This window comes from Anolis carolinensis, chromosome 1 (assembly GCF_035594765.1).
Source record: "Anolis carolinensis isolate JA03-04 chromosome 1, rAnoCar3.1.pri, whole genome shotgun sequence".
Classification (NCBI taxonomy): Eukaryota; Metazoa; Chordata; class Lepidosauria; order Squamata; family Dactyloidae; genus Anolis; species Anolis carolinensis.
In genome coordinates, this window is record NC_085841.1 from 224,137,307 (window position 1) to 224,143,790 (window position 6,484).

A 6,484-nucleotide genomic window follows, 5' to 3' on the forward strand; every position below is an offset into this window, starting at 1 on the left:
TGAAAAGTTGAAATACTTTTGGCTATTTCTTCCTCTCTGCAAGAGGGTTACCGAGTGAGGAAGTTGCTGCTCTGCCAGAGGTCTTTAAATTTTTAATTAATATTGTATTTCATTTTATGAGCAGATTTTGCACATTTAATGCATAAGGTAAAGGTAAATGTTTCCCTGTGACATTAAGTCCAGTCGTGACTGACTCTGGGGGTTGGTGCTCATCGCCAAAGAGCCGCCGTTGTCCATGGACACCTCCAAAGTCATGCGGCCGGCATGACTGCATGGAGCGCCGTTACCATCCTGCCGGAGTGGTACCTATTGATCTACCCACAATTGCATGTTTTCAAACTGCTAGGTTGGCAGAAGCTGGGGCTAACAGTGGGTGCTCACTCCGCTCCCCAGATACGAACCTGCGACCTTTTGGTCTGCAAGTTCAGCAGCTCAGTACTTTAACATGCTGCGCCACCAAGGCCCCTTTAATGCATACACTCCATTTATCCGCCCCCTTCTCATTTCTCATTCTTCCTCCATTCTATAGTATCTCTGCCAGAGGTCTTAATTGCTTTCGCAGAACATGTGATGCAGAAACTACACATTTCCTACCACTGGATTAACTCAGAATACATTTACATTGTAAAATTACAGAATACATTCACACTGCAGTTTGACACTATTTTAACTAGTTCAATTTGATGGAATCATGGGAGTTGCAGTTTTGTTATCTGAAACCCAGACCACAAAAGTCAGAGTCCTGGGAACAGGGCTTAGATGCATGATGTTGACGTTCCCCAAGCAACTTCATAAGCAGGAAATACTCCCTGCTGGGAAGCCCTGCCTGACTTTCCTTCTTTCCACCAACACACAATAGGTATAAGGTTTTCCCCTGACGTTAAGTCCAGTCGTGACCGACTCTGGGGGTTGGTGCTCATCTCCATTTTTAAGCCAAAGAGCCGGCGTTGTCCATAGACACCTCCAAGGTCATGTGGCCGGCATGTTCACCAAATAAACCTCATCAGTCAAGCAGCCAGCTACATCACAGATCAGGATGCAGATAATCAATCTCGCCTCACCCTGTATCCTTCTTTGGTCATCGAAACAATAAAGGCAATCCCTGAATCGACAGTCATCTCTGTGTGTCGTAACTGGAACCCATCTGAACTGGCACCTCACCAAAAACAGCTCCCAGGATTCCATAGCATTGAGCCATGGCAGTTAAAGTGGTGTTAGACGGCAGTTTCCAGAACATGATTCCTGAGTTAACCTGGCAGGCTGATGCCTCACAATGCAAGAAGCTTGGTTTAGCATGATGAGTGTGTTACTTTGATAGTCAGCAGTCAGATTAAATTTGAAAACCTCTGACAGGATGCCATTCAAGAAATGGCAAAGTGAGAGAAGGATATTTTTGGTACTTCCAGTTTTCAAAAAATAAATAATTATGTCCGTTGTTATTCGACTGAACAAGTTATCTCATGTTTAAAGAAACTGTAGTCGTTTAAAAAACATTACACAAAATATCAAGTGTTAGGCACAAGGCATTGCCTCGGGTGCCCTCTGCAGGGGTTGCCAATGGAATTCCCACCCCAACCTGCCACTACCTCCTATTTCTGTTTTGACATGGTGATGGTGGCAACGACCATGCTTGAGGTCCTATCCTAAACTCTGGGGTTTTTTTTGTGTCAGGAGCAACCGGAGTTTCTGACCTGAAGGCTGCCAGGTTCGAATCCCACCCGGGGAGAGCGTGGATGAGCTCCCTCTATCAGCTCCAGCTCCATGCAGGGACATGAGAGAAGCCTCCCACAAGGATGGTAAAAACATCAAAACACCTGGGGTCCCCTGGGCAATGTCCTTGCAGACGGCCAATTCTCTCACTCCAGAAGCAGAAGCAACTCTGGGTGATCTGGGTTGGAATCTCAATTCAGCCACAGAAGCAAGACACACTTGCAAAGGAAGACAAGGACATTTACCATTTTGGATTTCTGCTGAAAACTCAATAAATGCAGATGTCATTTTAAGCCATTCCATCTACAATGGTGCTGTAAGACATTTGTAGCCAGGGGCTGTCTGTAATGATGATTAAGTTTCACCAAATCACTTGAAGCTTTCATTTGTAATCTTTTGTGGGAGACTTTGTACCACATGCATAGGGAAATATTCCACATCACATTTCACCACATGGTAATCTTCATAAGATGGTATGCAGGGTTAAAGTACAGTAGAGTCTCACTTATCCAACATAAACGGGCCGGCAGAACGTTGGATAAGCGAATATGTTGGATAATAAGGAGAGATTAAGAAAAAGCCTATTAAACATCAAAATAGGTTATGATTTTACAAATTAAGCACCAAAACATCATGTTATACAACAAATTTGACAGAAAAAGTAGTTCATTACACATTAATGCTATGTAGTAATTACTGTATTTACAAATTTAGCACCAAAATATCACAATGCATTGAAAACATTGACTACAAAAATGCGTTGGATAATCCAGAATGTTGGATAAGTGAGACTCTACTGTAGTTCCATGTTTTGGGGTGCATGTACACTGTAGAATTAATGCAGTTTTACACCACTTCAACTGCCATGGCTCAATGCTATACTATCACTGGAGTCATAGTTTTACAAATTCCTTAGCATTCTCTGCTAAACTGTGCTGGTGTCTCAGCAAACTACAAATCCCAGGATTCCACTGCTTGGAGCCATGGCATTTAAAGAGGCTCAAGTATATTTTATACCTTGAATCAGTCATAAATCAAAATTGAGACTGTAGTCAAGAAATCAGAAGACGACTAGGGGTCGCATTAATGTGCTTTGACACCACCAGAATGCATTAATTCTTAAGTGTAGATGCATCCTTGACCACAACACATAAACTAAGCCTACAATATTTATAGTAAATTTGTAAACTTTTTTTATTTTGTTGCAATGATAAAAATTGCACTCCTAGAGATTCAGAAATAAGCTACACTTAAACTCAATGAAACTTATGTCCACATACAGGTTGTGCATCCTTAATCTGAAATTCTGAAATACAGTAGAGTCTCACTTATCCAACGCTCGCTTATCCAACGTTCTGGATTATCCAACGCATTTTTGTAGTCAATGTTTTCAATATATCATGATATTTTGGTGCTAAATTCGTAAATCCAGTAATTACAACATAATCTTACTTCGTACTGAACTACTTTTTCTATCAAATTTGTTGTATAACATGATGTTTTGGTGCTTAATTTGTAAAATCATAACCTAATTTGATGTTTAATAGGCTTTTCCTTAATCTCTCCTTATTATCCAACATATTCGCTTATCCAACGTTCTGCTGGCCCGTTTATGTTGGATAAGTGAGACTCTACTGTACTCCAAAACTCAACATTGTCCACATAGGTGGCTGAGATAGTGATACTTTTCCTTTTTGATAGTGCAGTGTATAAAAAACTTTGTTTCATGCACAAACTTTTAAAAACTATTGTATAAAATTACTTTCAGGCTATGTGCATAAGGTGTATATGAAACATGCATAATGGAAACACAGGTATTCCAAACTAAATCCCTAAACAAAACCAAAATACTAAATACTTCTTGTTTCTTGCATTTCAGATAAAGGATATTTAACCTGGACGCATGTAGGATTGCAGTCTCACCGTAGTTCTAATAAAGAGCTTCTTTCTCAAGGCTTCATTTTATTTTCAATGCGAAGGCTGCCCCCATATGGAAACAACTGTAGAACTATGTTAGGGTAGGATTTTTTTATTAAATCAATTAAAAACAGAATGTTCAGTTTACAAACCACGCAGCAACCAGGCCCGTAGCCAGGATTTTGATTCGGGGTGTGTGTGTGTGTGTGTGTGTGTGCTGAGTCTGAGTGAGAGAGGATCTACCCTAGCAAACCTTTTGTATCGTTATCCCAATACCCCCATGCATATGGGATATATTGAACATGGTGATCAGATCATGATACGCGTAAACATAACAGTTTAAATAATAAATGTAAGGCCTTCTCACGGACCACCATGAGAATTTCAGGGGGGGCTGAAGCCCCTCAAGCCCCCCCCCCCCCCCCCCCCCCCGGCTACATGCCTGCACGCAACTGATATTTAACTTTGGTCAGCAACTAGTTTACAAGACAGCCACACCCAGGAAGGAAGCAAAGGCCATTTCTTATCACAACAAAAGCAAGCACAAACAAGCAAATCCCACTGCTACTGATACATACATACATACATACATACGTATGTACAAGGGTTATCCAGAAATTAGATTACATTTTGGATTTTAAAATGAACGAAGTATAGGAGAAAACATTTACCATATGCAGTTGAAGGCCACACCCAAATACCACTTCTCAACATAGTCGCCATTCAAATCTAGGCACTTATAGCGATGAATGAATTTGGCAACTCCTTCCCCACAAAACTCTGCCGCTTGCGTCCTCAACGCAGCGTTTTGGCGACGATGTGCAGCTGTGGGAAGGGGTGACCGGTTGGTTGAGGACGTAAGCAGCAGAGTTTTGTGGGGAAGGAGTTGCCAAGCTCATTCATCGCTATGATAAGTGCCTAGATTTGAATGGCGACTATGTTGAGAAGTGGCATTTGGGTGTGGCTTTCAACTGCATATGGTAAATGTTTTCTCCTATACTTTGTTCATTTTTAATTTCAAAACATAATCTACTTTCTGGATAACCCTTATATATGTATATGTATATCCCTTTTGTAGGGGGAGAGCTGTGCCCATAAAATGGGACAGATTTGGCCTCATTGTCCCCAGTTATTCACCCCATGGCTCTTGAAATGGTCATCTATTTTTTTCTGATCCCAAATAGTGATATTTGGTTTTTTGTAAGTAATAACAGCTACAATTATTTCACTGACAAAGAACATAAAAGGACATAGCAATTCTGTGTGCTGTGGTTGGTGCCAGTTCATGGCAGCAAACTCACAGGGGCACCAATGGATAAATATCTTAATCTAGGGCTTCTTAACCTTTTTGACTTGGGACCCCTTTTGACCCATTTTTTTTAATGTGACCCCGGATATAAAAATCAAACACTTACCGATAACAAATCAGCATCTGCAAGGCTTGCTAAACAGGCAGATTTTCCTTTTTATGAAATACAGCTGAAGTATCTTCTGCAGAGCCCTCTGTAGAAATTGCACAACACATTTGTGTAAATATCTAAAACAATCACTAGGTGATATTCAGAATTTTTTTCCAGGATCCCAACTTTGAGTTAAAGGGACCCCACTTGGAATCAGGACCCACAGTTCAAGAAGCAGTGTCTTAATATGTCATCTCATTTTTTTTCATTTGGCTCAGCTCCATTGGGTGGCGGAAGTAGCTCAAAAGAGAAGGCGGGGAGGGATTGGCCATTCTCTAATGTCTTTTTAGATCTCAGAACCACCAACAACCTGTGAGCACTCCGTAACCCACTCTGCTGGACACAGATGGCCTTGATACGCCAGAGGCTTGCCAGACCCTATCCTGTCTACTGATGTCAGCACTTGGAGGATTGAGATGAAGGGTTCCTACTGATAAGAACTGGACTGAGGGAGGCCGCAGGGTGGGGACATGGGAGTATGGTGTGAAATTGTCTGATTACCATTCAAAAGATTTCACAACACTGTGAACTATAAAAGCCAATGTACTGTCATTGCTTGGGGTTCCTCCATTTTGGTGGCACCACTGGAACTACAGTGCTCTGTATTTTTTTTCTATCTCTTCTGCATTTTTCAGAACACAACTTTCCAAAACACCTGGTTATTTGCTGGCTGTGTCTCTGAAGCTGTTCCTTTTAAGAGTTTGGAGTGACAAACGCAGGCAAGTCTGTTAATGACATGGGAGAGACCCTTCTGGATGGCTCTTCCAAAACTATGGAACTTCCTCCCCCAGGAAAAGTACACTTGGCCTCCTCACTGCTCTCTTTCTCCCAGCAGATAGACCTTTTTCATTTAAGAGGTTTGTTTAGTTTGTGTTTCAACATTTGCATTAATTGTGCAATGTACAAGATGCAGCCTTGGGCCCCATCTACACTACCATATAATGCAGTATCTGAATCCAGATTCTCGCCTTTGAAATGGATTATATGGCAGTGTAGGCTCATGTAATCCAGTTCAAAGCAGATAATCTGGATTGAGAAACTGCATTATATGGCAGTGTAGATCCTGCCTCAGTTGAGCTCCAGTGGCTGGATCTACACTGCCATATAATGCAGTTTGAAATCAGTCAGTGTAGACCCGTGTAATGCAGGTTAACTGCATTAAACTCATTATATGGGTCTACGCTGACTATATAATGTAGTCCCGTATAATAGGGTGTAACTGCATCCAACTGTATTATATGGGTCTACACTGACTATATAATGTAGTCTCATAGAATGGGGTTAAGTTGCATCAAACTGCATTATATGGATCTACATATATAATGTCCCATATAATGGAATTTAACTGCATTATAGGTGTCTACACTGATTATATAATGTAGTCCCATATAATGGGG

General features: G+C 41.2%; 1 long non-coding RNA gene across 1 annotated transcript in view; it reads right to left on the reverse strand.

Moving 5' to 3' along the window:
* Window positions 1–6,484, reverse strand: part of LOC134294652 (uncharacterized) — a 32,043-nt gene that overhangs the window by 13,760 nt on the left and 11,799 nt on the right. Inside the window, exon 2 of the long non-coding RNA XR_010001422.1 lies at window positions 5,043–5,130. This is a non-coding gene — a long non-coding RNA (uncharacterized LOC134294652). The remainder of the gene's footprint in view (window positions 1–5,042; window positions 5,131–6,484) is intronic.